The sequence below is a fragment of the Anomaloglossus baeobatrachus genome, chromosome 9 (genome assembly GCF_048569485.1).
Source record: "Anomaloglossus baeobatrachus isolate aAnoBae1 chromosome 9, aAnoBae1.hap1, whole genome shotgun sequence".
Lineage (NCBI taxonomy): Eukaryota > Metazoa > Chordata > Amphibia > Anura > Aromobatidae > Anomaloglossus > Anomaloglossus baeobatrachus.
This window is the reverse complement of record NC_134361.1, coordinates 18,762,340-18,778,806: the sequence shown is the minus strand read 5'-3', so window position 1 is coordinate 18,778,806 and position 16,467 is coordinate 18,762,340. Positions and strand designations below refer to the sequence as shown.

The 16,467-nt window shown below is 46.8% G+C and overlaps 1 pseudogene; it reads left to right on the top strand.

The window, feature by feature from the left end:
- The first annotated feature begins 2,458 nt into the window (after positions 1-2,458).
- Positions 2,459-3,658, top strand: LOC142251719 (carbohydrate sulfotransferase 4-like; annotated as a pseudogene).
- Positions 3,659-16,467: the final 12,809 nt, after the last annotated feature.

The window sequence follows — 16,467 nt, the reverse complement described above, 5'->3', positions numbered from 1 at the left end:
TATGAGGCTGAGAACACTACACAAGCCCAAAGACATCTTACAAGTCTGAGGTCACCCAATGGGCCCAAGGACAGCCTACAAGTCTGAGGTCTCTACATGAGTGTAAGGACGCATCACAAGGACGAGGAATCCTTATGAAACTGAGGACACCACAGAAACCCGAAGACATCTTATTTGTCTAAACTTATCGCTTAAGCTCAAAGATATCCCATGAGCCCAAGACTAAGGACACCCTACGAGCCTGAATTTCCCAAATGAGTTTGATGAAATCCAATAGTCCTGAGGGCACCTCATGATTAGGAGGACACATTACAATCCTAAGGATATCATACAAGTCCATGAATACCCCATGAGTCCAAGGACATCACGTAAGTCTGACGATATCCCATGATCTAAAGAACATGACGTGCTCAAAAAGACCCCAAGTGCCTGAGGATACTGCAAGAGCTGGAGGATACCGCACAAGCCAAAAGACAGCACACGAGTCTGAGGACAGCCTTCAGTGGCAGAGTTGCAGAATAGAAAAAAATTGGCACACGTTGAGGTTGAAATTAAAGAAAATAAGAATCTTAATTCTTAATTAGGTAAAAGAGTCTCATAAGAGCATAGGCAGCATTCCAAAATTGCAGAGGTGTGCCAGTCAACATGCTATATAAACCATCACACCCAAAATATATTGAGTCTGTACCTCAAATGCAGAAACTTCTGTAGAGGAGTATGACATGAGGATCAAAAATTAAACATAAAAAAGCAAATGTAAAGAATGTCTAGATGAGAAGTGCTGCAAAATGTGACACGAATAGACTCGTGGTCACAGAGAAATTACTATGGGAGCCATTGCGTATGGGTGCGGCCCAACGTCGGTGTAATATCACCTGTCATCACATAATGCATTCACCATGCTGGATCTTACTACTGACTTACAGTCACATTTCCCAACCACCCCCGTCACAGCATTCTACATATCTGCAGATTCTTTAGTTTTTTTATGCATTTCGCAAACGCACCATTACTTTGAGCAGCAGCCACTCCCGGTTCACACTGCGCTCCGTGAGACCCGACGACTCTGATGAGTGGTGACATCAGTAACGTTCCTGACTGCGCTGTTTACGTAAATGTGGCCAATATAAGTTTTTTACGCAGTACCTGGTACCGTTATGGATAGGGGTTTGACCTCAGGTCCATCTCTGATCATGACAGAGAAGACCAGAAGCTCCGGTGAGTGCCATGTTCCTCTTGTTTAGAGTTGGGAAGTTTCCTTCATGTTGCAGACCGGCAAGGGTCCTGGAAGTAGGACACTCATAGATCAATCATTGGTTGACTCTCCTAAGCCATAAGTTGTCTACGTCCCGGAGAATCCCTTTCTCTTTTTCAGCTTGAGGTCCTTCACACCATATACTCCCTATGTACCACACATTATCATAGGGGTAAGTATTTGTACCTCACCTACCCCACAGTCCCTCCTCAATGCTAAAGTATGACCGAACAGTTGAAAGAAGACCAGAATGACCCAAAAATCTCAACAGGGTATTGAGCACCTTAAAATAACACTATGTGGTTATGATAATAGATGTGTCGGGTTGTAGAGGCGTCACATAATCCAGAAGGACTTTTAACCACACCTTGAATTTTAAGCTGACTAATTGGCACATATCTAATATTTGAAGGAAATCTGTTAGGAGCTTCCTCCAAGTGTTTGTTTATTCCTCATCTCTTCCAAGCTGTGAACAGGTTCTTCTCCAGAATGTCGGGTTCCGCTCTACGAGGCAGAATAATTGGTCACTGTAGATCGTAAATTTGGATTTCATCTCCCACAGCGATCTGTTCTGTTTGTTGATTGTTTTTCATCGTTCTAATTGTTTTCAATGTTATACGAGGAAATGTTCCAGCTTTTCTGACATGTTTATAGGCTCAAGTTCTCAATGATGTGTAACCCCTTTTTTGTCAATGGAAAATAAAAAAATGTGTGGCTCTAGAAGATGGAAAGACTCATTGAAGAATCTTCACTTGGGCTCCTCACTCGGCTCATCTTCGAGAAGGTAAGAAGACGCTGTCCACCATCCTCTCTTACTTATGATTTTATCTATATCATTCATATGTTTGATGCCTCTTCATTCCCCATTGATATTTTGGGGGGGCTTTGTTACTTTTCTGTCAGGCCTTCCATATCTCGATGGATAACATTTTAAGACCCAATGCTTCTTGACGGTTCTCACTGACTTATTTTTGCATACACCAAATTTCTGTCTGTGTTCCAGCATTTCTGAAGGCGAGGCTAGCTTGTAGGAACCATAACAGTACAGAAAAGATTGCCGATGTGAACAAAGCCTTAGAGATATTTCTAATATTCCTTATTTATTTTAAGGTTTAGTTTTATGAAATGTGGAAACCCTTCATATTTCCTATCCCTCACTCTTCACTGACCTCTCACCTTTATGTTTTTAGGATTCTCGACAGCATGTCCATCCGTTCGGTCTTCTACTTCTGTGTACTTTTATACATCATTTTCTTTTCATACCAGCTGTACAAAGTCCGTCCTGTCTCAAAGTTGCCAAATTCCGATGAAACAAAGAAGGCACCTGTCCATGTTCTCATTGTCTCTTCTTGGCGTTCTGGCTCTTCCTTCATCGGGCAGATCTTCAACCACCACCCCGATGTTTTTTATCTCTTTGAACCAGGACATTCAGTCTGGATGAGATTCAGAAATGAAGGAGCCACACTTCTTCACTATGCAGTCAGAGACCTCATTCACTCACTTTTCACCTGTGATGTTGCTCCATTACAAGATTACGTTATGGGTGATCGCCAGTACATCTCCAGCCTGTCATTCTTTGCAGAAAGTCGAGCTTTGTGTTCACCACCATCTTGCTCACATCCTCTACCATCTGAGGGCTATAACCGGTCAAAATGTTACCAACTGTGTCAGAAATCCACCTTCGATGAAATGGCAAAGGCATGTGACACTTACAGTCACAGGGTCATGAAGACAGTACGAATCCTAGACTATTCTGTTCTACTTCCACTTTTTCGAGATCCAGCCCTTGATCTTCGGATCATCCACCTTGTTAGAGACCCCAGGGCGATAGTATTTTCGAGGAAATACTTTGAACTCAGTGTTGATGATCCCATTGTGCTTAAGGAACATGACACAGCCACAAATGGTTCCATTATTGCCAAGATCTGCAAAGCACAGGCAAACATAAACAATATGGTCAACGTAGCCGGTGATTACCTCAAGAGGAGATATCTGCTCGTTCGTCATGAGGATTTGTCAAGAGAACCCATCTCCAATACAAAAAAAATCTATGAGTTTTCTGGACTTAAAATGACTGCAGATCTAGAGCGATGGATATACAACATCACTCATGTCGAAGAGGGGCAAAAGGGCATATTCATGACATATTCTAGAGAGTCTTCAAAAGTTCTTCAGCAGTGGAGAAAGACCATGGACTTCAAACAAGTGAAGGAGATTGAACAACACTGCAAAGAAGCCATGGACTTGTTCGGTTATTTACCAGTGAATTCAAAAAGTGACCAGGAAAATATGAGCCTAGACCTTATTTCTTGACTTAAGGAGGTGGATACCCTTAGTGATGTGAAAATGGAACTTGGAGGTAAAATTATGTTTAATAAAAGGGTCTTCACGTTTCAGCGTTGACTAGTTTATGGTCTCAGGTAAAGAAGACCTCCCTTATCCACAGCCACTACCAACAGCCCTCGGCCAGTTACTCATTCCAATTGCCCCATAAACACACCAGATGCGCTCAGTTGACGGGTCTTCTTACCTGTCCCCTTATAACTAGTGCTGAGCGAGGAGTTGACTATTCGTACTCACTATGCTGTTAGTGAGTACTGTCCGCTACTTGCATATTCGTTACGAGTAGCGGGCGCAATGTAAGTCAATGGGAAATACTCGCAAAGTAGCGAGTAACCCGAAAGGTGTACTTTTCGTGCAAGAAGTGAATGGTATGGCTTTCGGGTTACTCGCAACTTAGCGAGTATTTCCCATTGACTTACATTATACCTGCTACTTGTAACGAATATGCGAGTAGCGGACAGAACTCACTAACAGCACCGTGAGTGAGTACGAATAGTCATCTACTCACTCAACACTACGTATAACCATACGCTGGCCTTTCCCAAGACTGCGCGGGGGGAATCCACCGTTACCAGACCCCTCACGCTGCATAAACATGGATTGGGAAGGTCTAAATCCAACATGTTCCCTTTTTTCCCACTGAAATCTGTCGAGAACAAATAAGAACATCCCCATGATCATTTAGTAATAGCGGGGGCATCACAAGTCTGTACCCCATAGCAAACAATGAGAAGCTGTGGCAATCCTCTCTAAGGTCGCTATATTATAGATCCATAGACACAGTGTGGATTGGACGCACAGCTCAGAGGTGTTCCCCCTTTCCTATATACAGTGTCGTCCTTTATAGTATTTTATTACATGCATCGTTGTCCCTTATTATATACAGAGTCATCTTTTCTTATTATATACAATGTAACACTATTTTCCAGTATATTATATGGTAAAATGAATGGCGTCATCAGAGGCGCACATAGAAATCCTGGGGCCCCAGAGCAGAAGCCCTAACTGGACCCCCCCAAAAAAAAACAAAAAAACAACTAATATTTATCAGTCACAGAAGAACTCTTTGCAACTCAATTTTCCTTCTATTGAAGCCACTTAGTGATATCAACAAAACCACCCCCAACACAGTATGTTACCCCCACAGTGCCCCCAACAATGTATGTTACTCCCATAGTGCCCCCAACAATGTATGTTACCCCCACAGTGCCCCCAACAATGTATGTTACTCCCATAGTGCCCCCAACAATGTATGTTACCCCCACAGTGCCCCCAACAATGTATGTTACCCCCACAGTGCCCCCAACAATGTATGTTACCCCCACACCGCCCCCCAACAATGTATGTTACTCCCACAGTGCCCCCAACAATGTATGTTACCCCCACAGTGCCCCCAACAATGTATGTTACCCCCACACTGCCCCCCAACAATGTATGTTACCCCCACAGTGCCCCCAACAATGTATGTTACCCCCACAGTGCCCCCAACAATGTATGTTACCCCCACACTGCCCCCCAACAATGTATGTTACTCCCATAGTGCCCCCAACAATGTATGTTACCCCCACAGTGCCCCCAACAATGTATGTTACCCCCACAGTGCCCCCAACAATGTATGTTACCCCCACAGTGCCCCCCAACAATGTATGTTACCTCCACAGTGCCCCCCAACAATGTATGTTACCCCCACAGTGCCCCCCAACAATGTATGTTACTCCCACAGTGCCCCAACAATGTATGTTACCCCCACAGTGCCCCCCAACAATGTATGTTACTCCCACACTGCCCCCAGCACAGTATGTTACCCCCACAGTGCTCCCAGCACAGTATGTTACCCCCACAGTGCCCGCCAACAATGTATGTTACCTCCACACTGCCTCCAACAATGTATGTTACCCCCACACTGCCCCCAACACAGTATGTTACACCCACAGTGCCCCCAGCACAGTATGTTACCCCCACAGTGCCCGCCAACAATGTATGTTACCTCCACACTGCCCCCAACAATGTATGTTACCCCCACAGTGCCCCCAACAATGTATGTTACCCCCACACTGCCCCCAACACAGTATGTTACACCCACAGTGCCCCCAGCACAGTATGTTACCCCCACAGTGCCCCCCAACAATGTATGTTACTCCCACAGTGCCCCCCAACACAGTATGTTACCTCCACAGTGCCCCCCAACACAGTATATTACCCCCACAGCCCCCCACACAGTATGTTACTCCCACAGTGCCCCCCAACACAGTATGTTACCTCCACAGTGCCCCCCAACACAGTATATTACCCCCACAGTGCCCCCAACACAGTATGTTACCCCCACAGTGCCCCCAACACAGTATGTTACCCCACAGTGCCCCCAACACAGTATGTTACACCCACAGTGCCCCCAACACAGTATGTTACCCCCACAGTGCCTCCAATACAGTATGTTACCCCCACAGTGCCCCCAACACAGTATGTTACCCCCACAGTGCCCCCAACACAGTATGTTAACCCCACAGTGCCCCCAACACAGTATGTTACCCCCACAGTGCCCGCAATATAGTATGTTACCCCCACAGTGCCTCCAATACAGTATGTTACCCCCACAGTGCCTCCAACACAGTATGTTACCCCCACAGTGCCCCCCAACAATGTATGTTACTCCCACACTGCCCCCAACACAGTATGTTACCCCCACAGTGCCCGCGATACAGTATGTTACCCCCACAGTGCCTCCAATACAGTATGTTACCCCCACAGTGCCTCCAACACAGTATGTTACCCCCACAGTGCCCCCCAACAATGTATGTTACTCCCACACTGCCCCAACACAGTATGTTACACCCACAGTGCCCCCAGCACAGTATGTTACCCCCACAGTGCCCCCCAACAATGTATGTTACTCCCACAGTGCCCCCCAACACAGTATGTTACCTCCACAGTGCCCCCAACACAGTATATTACCCCCACAGCCCCCCCACACAGTATGTTACTCCCACAGTGCCCCCCAACACAGTATGTTACCTCCACAGTGCCCCCCAACACAGTATATTACCCCCACAGTGCCCCCAACACAGTATGTTACCCCCACAGTGCCCCCAACACAGTATGTTACCCCACAGTGCCCCCAACACAGTATGTTACCCCCACAGTGCCTCCAATACAGTATGTTACCCCCACAGTGCCCCCAACACAGTATGTTACCCCCACAGTGCCCCCAATACAGTATGTTACCCCCACAGTGCCCGCGATACAGTATGTTACCCCCACAGTGCCTCCAATACAGTATGTTACCCCCACAGTGCCTCCAACACAGTATGTTACCCCCACAGTGCCCACAACACAGTATGTTACCCCCACAGTGCCCACGATACAGTATGTTACCCCCACAGTGCCTCCAATACAGTATGTTACCCCCACAGTGCCTCCAACACAGTATGTTACCCCCACAGTGCCCCCCAACAATGTATGTTACTCCCACACTGCCCCAACACAGTATGTTACACCCACAGTGCCCCCAGCACAGTATGTTACCCCCACAGTGCCCCCCAACAATGTATGTTACTCCCACAGTGCCCCCCAACACAGTATGTTACCTCCACAGTGCCCCCAACACAGTATATTACCCCCACAGCCCCCCCACACAGTATGTTACTCCCACAGTGCCCCCCAACACAGTATGTTACCTCCACAGTGCCCCCCAACACAGTATATTACCCCCACAGTGCCCCCAACACAGTATGTTACCCCCACAGTGCCCCCAACACAGTATGTTACCCCACAGTGCCCCCAACACAGTATGTTACCCCCACAGTGCCTCCAATACAGTATGTTACCCCCACAGTGCCCCCAACACAGTATGTTACCCCCACAGTGCCCCCAACACAGTATGTTACCCCCACAGTGCCCGCGATACAGTATGTTACCCCCACAGTGCCTCCAATACAGTATGTTACCCCCACAGTGCCTCCAACACAGTATGTTACCCCCACAGTGCCCACAACACAGTATGTTACCCCCACAGTGCCCGTGATACAGTATGTTACCCCCACAGTGCCTCCAACACAGTATGTTACCCCCACAGTGCCCCCCAACAATGTATGTTACTCCCACACTGCCCCCAACACAGTATGTTACCCCCACAGTGCCCGCGATACAGTATGTTACCCCCACAGTGCCTCCAATACAGTATGTTACCCCCACAGTGCCTCCAACACAGTATGTTACCCCCACAGTGCCCCCCAACAATGTATGTTACTCCCACACTGCCCCAACACAGTATGTTACACCCACAGTGCCCCCAGCACAGTATGTTACCCCCACAGTGCCCCCCAACAATGTATGTTACTCCCACAGTGCCCCCCAACACAGTATGTTACCTCCACAGTGCCCCCAACACAGTATATTACCCCCACAGCCCCCCCACACAGTATGTTACTCCCACAGTGCCCCCCAACACAGTATGTTACCTCCACAGTGCCCCCCAACACAGTATATTACCCCCACAGTGCCCCCAACAGAGTATGTTACCCCCACAGTGCCCCCAACACAGTATGTTACCCCACAGTGCCCCCAACACAGTATGTTACACCCACAGTGCCCCCAACACAGTATGTTACCCCCACAGTGCCTCCAATACAGTATGTTACCCCCACAGTGCCCCCAACACAGTATGTTACCCCCACAGTGCCCTCAACACAGTATGTTACCCCCACAGTGCCCGCGATACAGTATGTTACCCCCACAGTGCCTCCAATACAGTATGTTACCCCCACAGTGCCTCCAACACAGTATGTTACCCCCACAGTGCCCACAACACAGTATGTTACCCCCACAGTGCCCGTGATACAGTATGTTACCCCCACAGTGCCCCCAACACAGTATGTTACCCCCACAGTGCCTCAATACAGTATGTTACCCCCACAGTGCCCACAACACAGTATGTTACCCTCACAGTGCCCGCGCTGCAGTATGTTACTCCCACGGTGCCTCCAATACAGTATGTTACCCCCACAGTGCCCACAACACAGTATGTTACCCCCACAGTGCCCGTGATACAGTATGTTACCCCCACAGTGCCTCCAATACAGTATGTTACCCCCACTGTGCCCCCAACACAGTATGTTACCCCCATAGTGCCCGCCACACAGTATTTTACCGCCACAGTGCCCCAACACAGTATGTTACCCCCACAGTGCCTCAATACAGTATGTTACCCCCCCAGTGCCCACAACACAGTATGTTACCCTCAAGTGCCCGCGATGCAGTATGTTACCCCCACGGTGCCTCCAATACAGTATGTTACCCCCACAGTGCCCACAACACAGTATGTTACCCCCACAGTGCCCGTGATACAGTATGTTACCCCCACAGTGCCTCCAATACAGTATGTTACCCCCACAGTGCCCCCAACACAGTATGTTACCCCCATAGTGCCCGCCACACAGTATTTTACTGCCACAGTGCCCCAACACAGTATGTTACCCCCACAGTGCCCCCAACAAAGTATGTTACCCTACAGTGCCCCCAACACAGTATGTTACTCCCACAGTGCCCCCAACAAAGTATGTTACTCCCACAGTGCCCCCAACACAGTATGTTACCTCAACACAGTATGTTACCCCCTCACAGTGCCCTAACACAGTATGTTACCCCCACAGTGCCCCCAACACAGTATGTTACCCCCACAGTGCCCCCAACACAGTATGTTACACCCACAGTGCCCCAACAGAGTGTGTTACCCCCACAGTTGCCCCCAACACAGTATTTTACATAACAGTGCCTTCCACACAGTATGTTACTGCCACAGTGACCCCCAACACAGTATATTACCCCCACAATGACTCCAACACAGTATTTTACCCCCACAGTGAGCCTAACACAGGATATTACCCCCACAGTGCCCAAAATACAGTATTTTACCCCCCACAGTGCCCACAACACAGTATGTTACCCCCACAGTGAACCCAACACAGTATGTTACCCCCACAGCGCCCACAACACAGTATGTTACTCCCACAGTGCTCCCAACACAGTATGTTATCCCCACAGTGCTCCCAACACAGTATGTTACCCCCACAGTGACTCCAATACAGTATGTTACCCCCACAGTGCCCCCAACATAGTATGTTACCCCCACAGTGACCCCCAACACAGTATATTACCCCCACAATGACTCCAATACAGTATTTTACCCCCACAGTGAGCCTAACACAGTATATTACCCCACAGTGCCCACAATACAGTATTTTAACCCCCACAGTGCCCCCAACACAGTATGTTACACCCACAGTGCCCCCAACACAGTATGTTACCCCCACAGTGCCCCCAACACAGCATGTTACCCCACAGTGCCCCCAACACAGTATGTTACCCCACAGTGCCCCCAACACAGTATGTTACCCCCACAGTGCCTCCAATACAGTATGTTACCCCCACAGTGCCCCCAACACAGTATGTTACCCCCATAGTGCCCCCAACACAGTATTTTACCCCCACAGTGCCCCCAACACAGTATGTTACCCCCACAGTGCCTTCAACAAAGTATGTTACCCCCACAGTGCCTTCAACAAAGTATGTTACCCCCACAGTGCCCACAACACAGTATGTTACCCCCACAGTGCCCGCGATACAGTATGTTACCCCCACAGTGCCTTCAACAAAGTATGTTACCCCCACAGTGCCCACAACACAGTATGTTACCCCCACAGTGCCCGCGATACAGTATGTTACCCCCACAGTGCCCCCAACACAGTATTTTACCCCCACAGTGCCCCCAACACAGTATGTTACCCCCACAGTGCCTCAATACAGTATGTTACCCCCACAGTGCCCACAACACAGTATGTTACCCTCACAGTGCCCGTGATGCAGTATGTTACCCCCACGGTGCCTCCAATACAGTATGTTACCCCCACAGTGCCCACAACACAGTATGTTACCCCCACAGTGCCCGTGATACAGTATGTTACCCCCACAGTGCCCCCAACACAGTATTTTACCCCCACAGTGCCCCCAACACAGTATGTTACCCCCACAGTGCTTCAATACAGTATGTTACCCCCACAGTGCCCACAACACAGTATGTTACCCCCACAGTGCCCGTGATACAGTATGTTACCCCCACAGTGCCCCCAACACAGTATTTTACCCCCACAGTGCCCCCAACACAGTATGTTACCCCCACAGTGCTTCAATACAGTATGTTACCCCCACAGTGCCCACAACACAGTATGTTACCCTCACAGTGCCCATGATGCAGTATGTTACCCCCACGGTGCCTCCAATACAGTATGTTACCCCCACAGTGCCCCCAACACAGTATGTTACCCCCACAGTGCCCGTGATACAGTATGTTACCCCCACAGTGCCCGTGATACAGTATGTTACCCCCACAGTGCCTCCAACACAGTATGTTACCCCCATAGTGCCCGCCACACAGTATTTTACCGCCACAGTGCCCCCAACACAGTATGTTACCCCCACAGTGCCCCCAACAAAGTATGTTACCCCACAGTGCCCCCAACACAGTATGTTACTCCCACAGTGCCCCCAACAAAGTATGTTACTCCCACAGTGTCCCCAACACAGTATGTTACCTCAACACAGTATGTTACCCCCTCACAGTGCCCTAACACAGTATGTTACCCCCACAGTGCCCCCAACACAGTATGTTACACCCACAGTGCCCCAACAGAGTGTGTTACCCCCACAGTTGCCCCCAACACAGTATTTTACTTTCACAGTGCCTCCCACACAGTATGTTACTGCCACAGTGACCCCCAACACAGTATATTACCCCCACAATGACTCCAACACAGTATTTTACCCCCACAGTGAGCCTAACACAGGATATTACCCCCACAGTGCCCAAAATACAGTATTTTACCCCCCACAGTGCCCAAAACACAGTATGTTACTCCCACAGTGCTCCCAACACAGTATGTTACCCCCACAGTATGTTACCCCCACAGTGAACCCAACACGGTATGTTACCCCCACAGCGCCCACAACACAGTATGTTACTCCCACAGTGCTCCCAACACAGTATGTTACCCCCACAGTGACTCCAATACAGTATGTTACCCCCACAGTGCCCCCAACATAGTATGTTACCCCCACAGTGACCCCCAACACAGTATATTACCCCCACAATGACTCCAATACAGTATTTTACCCCCACAGTGAGCCTAACACAGTATATTACCCCACAGTGCCCACAATACAGTATTTTAACCCCCCACAGTGCCCACAACACAATATGTTACCCCCACAGTGCCCCCATCAATGTATGTTACCCCCACAGTGAACCCAACACAGTATGTTACCTCCACAGTGCCCCCATCAATGTATGTTACCCCCACAGTGAACCCAACACAGTATGTTACCTCCACAGTGTCCACAACACAGTATGTTACTCCCACAGTGCTCCCAACACAGTATGTTACTCCCACAGTGACCCCAATACAGTATGTTACCCCCACAGTGCTCCCAACACAGGATGTTACCCGCACAGTGCTCCCAACACAGTATGTTACCCCACAGTGCTCCCAACACAGTATGTTACCCCCACAGTGACCCCAATACAGTATGTTACCCCCACTGTGACCCCCATACAGTATGTTACCCCCACAGTGCTCCCAACACAGTATGTTACCCCCACAGTGCTCCCAACCCAGTATGTTACCCCCACAGTGACCCCAATACAGTATGTTACCCACACAGTGACCCCAACACAGTATGTTACCCCCACAGTGCCCCCAATACAGTATGTTACCCCACAGTGCCCTAACACTGTATGTTACCCCAACACAGTATGTTACCTCCACAGTGTCCCACCACTGTATGTCATGCCCATAGTGAATTCATCCATAGTTCCTCCACACACACAATATGGTGACCCTATATTACCCCCCACCTCACAAAGTATGATACCTCCACAGTGACAGTATGATGGCCTTTCCACAATTTTGTATGGCCTGGACATTGTATAATGCCCCCACTAGCCCTCTAAACAGTATAATGGCCCCTATATAGCTTTGTAAGCTGTATATTGAGCGCCACACTCTGCCCACTCTGCTATCCCCGGAGACATGTGCCTCTTTAGTGGTGAATATAATTCTATTTTCTGGATTAGTGCAGGGGTTAGTGTTGGTCATGGACAGGAAATAATCCTATGTTTATTTCATTTAACACATCAAGGATTTTTGTCTTTTGCTATAAAGAGACCCACGTGCACATGCCCTGGTGCCGCCATAAATCTGTAGCACAGGATAACACTGTGTATCCCAGCAGTCACCACTAGAGGGAGCACATTGATTCTTCTTATATATTCATAAGCAGTGTGCTCCACCTAGTGGAGTCAGAAGGAATAACAGCTTCAAATGGAGATTTTTTATTTTATTTTTTTTGTATAAAACACAAATTTATTTAGAAATTATGATTAAAAGGAATAAAAGAAGGGAGGTCACACAAAACAGATTTTTTTTTTTTCAAATATTCTGAATTATTAAATGCTAAAAAAAAAAGTATATGAAAACACATCTATCTATTTGGGCTTAAACTGCAAACTATCAGCTTTAATTTGAGGTTTTCATACCCTAGATGGAGGACGGATTTAGGAATTACGGCTCTTTCATATGTAGCTGCCTTTTTCCAAGGGATCAAAAGTAATTGGACAATTATCTCAGAAGCTCTGTAATGGGCTGCATGGGCGATTTCCTCATTAATCCATCATCAATTAAGCAGTGAAAGGTCTGGAGCTGATTCCAGTTGCGGCATTTGTATTTGGAAGCTGTTACTGGGAACTCACAACATGCAGTCAAATGAGCTCTCAATGGAAGAGTAACAGGTCATTGGCGGGTTATGGTGAAATAATGTTCTTTCCACTTCCGGATTATGGCCTCAGCAGAGCTCACTGAAGGCTTCAGTAGTTTAGAAATTCTTCTATAATTAATGCCATCAGTATGTTTTACAACAATAAGGTTGGTAAGGTCTTGAGACAACTCACTAGTTTTACCCATCATGAGATGTTTCTTGTGTGGCACCTTGGTAATGAGACAGCTCACTAGTTTTACCCATCATGAGATGTTTCTTGTGTGGCACCTTGGTAATGAGACAGCTCACTAGTTTTACCCATCATGAGATGTTTCTTGTGTGGCACCTTGGTTATGAGACAGCTCACTAGTTTTACCCATCATGAGATGTTTCTTGTGTGGCACCTTGGTAATGAGACAGCTCACTAGTTTTACCCATCATGAGATGTTTCTTGTGTGGCGCCTTGGTAATGAGACAGCTCACTAGTGTTACCCATCATGAGATGTTTCTTGTGTGGCACCTTGGTAATGAAACAGCTCACTAGTTTTACCCATCATGAGATGTTTCTTGTGTGGCATCTTGGTAATGAGACAGCTCACTAGTTTTACCCATCATGAGATGTTTCTTGTGTAGCACCTTGGTAATGAGACCGCTCACTAGTTTTACCCATCATGAGATGTTTCTTGTGTGGCACCTTGGTAATGAGACAGCTCACTAGTTTTACCTATCATGTGATGTTTCTTGTGTGGCACCTTGGTAGTGAGACAGCTCACTAATTTTACCCATCATGAGATGTTTCTCGTGCGGCACCTTGGTAGTGAGACAGGTCACTAGTTTTACCCATCATGAGATGTTTTTTGTGTGGCACCTTGGTTATATGAGACAGCTCACTAGTTTTACCCATCATGAGATGTTTCTTGTGTGGCACCTTGGTAATGAGACAGCTCACTAGTTTTACCCATCATGAGATGTTTCTTGTGTGGCACCTTGATAATGAGACAGCTCACTAGTTTTACCCATCATGAGATGTTTCTTGTGTGGCACCTTGGTAATGAGACAGCTCACTGGTTTTACCTATCATGTGATGTTTCTTGTGTGGCACCTTGGTAGTGAGACAGCTCACTTATTTTACCCATCATGAGATGTTTCTCGTTGGCACCTTGGTAGTGAGACAGGTCACTAGTTTTACCCATCATGAGATGTTTTTTGTGTGGCACCTTGGTAATGAGACAGCTGACTAGTTTTACCCATCATGAGATGTTTCTTGTGTGGCACCTTGGTAATGAGACACCTTTTTATCAGCCATCAGTTGAACCGTCTGATATTATTTGTCACAAAGTGGCAGGATTACTTAATAATTGTTGATAGATTTCAGCTACTGTCAGGACTTTCCTGGGCTTTTTTGCTCCTTTCTTTCTTCATGCGTTCAATATTTTTTTGTGTAATTTCTCATAATTTCTGGACATCTATGGTTTGATTTCTTTGCCTGTGTGGATTGGATGGGTTGTTACTGACAACTGGTGAGAAATTCATGTCAATAGCAGCTTTAGAAATATATTTACATAGAAAACTGGTGACGTGTTCACCAACTGTATCTATCTAAAATGTACAGAAGTGATCTACTAGTGGAAAATGGCCACAGATTAAATATAAGGAGCTAGTACACAAGTGCTCAACTGTTCAGAGGTCTACAAGGAAAAATATAAGAATCTGCGGAACTTACAGGGAAAAACACAAGGAGTTTCTGCAGTCCTTGTTGATTTAGAGATTGGAGTCATCAGGGCGTTGTAGTGGGACCTGTTTGCCCTGAGGTACAACTTTCCCAGAACTTCTCCTTTTCCTGGAGCTTCACTAAAAAGAGGAGACAGATTTGCTGAGTGCGGTCAACACCTACTGAAAATTATCATTTTCAAAGCAACGGTAGCGCAGAACGGAGGACTGAGATGCAAAAGGATCTGGACCACGGAACTTTAAATAGTCAGGGCTTGTTTCTTCACTTACAAGCCACATTTTCCTCCCACCCTCCACCTCCAAAACTCACTATCCACTCTGAAAAACAGCCGAAATTTCTTCCATTCATAATAAGACAGACTGCAAGATCACTGAGAAATCAGATTACGGCTGCCTATTAGAGTCTATGGCATGACGAGGAGGAAGGAGAAGAGCAAGAACCGAGATTGTACTGCTGCATTCAAATGTTTTCTCTTACCTCACTGCTGGATTCACATCTACACTGCTCACTACTTTTTGTTTAGTTTCATCCATGCTGCTTCTTCTAGTAAGTGTTTATCTTACCCTGGTGCTGGATTCACATCTACACTGCTCAGTACTTCTCTTTAGTGTCCTCCATACTGCTGCTGCTGCTTCTAGCAAATATATTATCTTACCTCTTATCTGGATTCACAGCTACACTGCTCAGTACTTCTCTTTAGTGTCCTCCATGCTGCAGCTTCTATCAAATATTTTATCTTACCTCTTATTTGGATTCACATCTACACTGCTCAGTGGTTTTATTTGATGTCCACCATGCTGCTGCTGCTTCTAGTAACTGTTTTATGTTACCTCACTGCTGGATTCACATCTACACTGCTCAGTACTTGTGTTTAATGTCCTCCATATTGCTGCTGCTTCTAGTAACTGCTTTATCTTACCTCTTAGCTGGATTCACATCTACACTGCTCAGCACTTTTGGTTGATGTCCTCCATGCTGCTGCTGCTTCTAGAAAATATTTTATCTTACCTCACTGCTGGATTCACATATACACTGCTCAGTACTTCTGTTTAGTGTCCTCCATTCTGTGGCTTCTATAAAAAATGTTATCTTACCTTTTATCTGGATTCACATCTACTCTGCTCAGTGCTTTTATTTGATGTCCTCCATGCTGCTGCTTCTAGTAATTGGTTTGTTACCTCACTGCTGGATTCACACCTACACTGCTCAGTACTTGTGTTTAATGTCCTCCATGCTGCTGCTGCTTCTAGTAAATAATTTATCTTACCTCTTATCTGGATTCATACCTACTCTGCTCAGTGCTTTTATTTGATGTCCTCCATGCTGCTGCTGC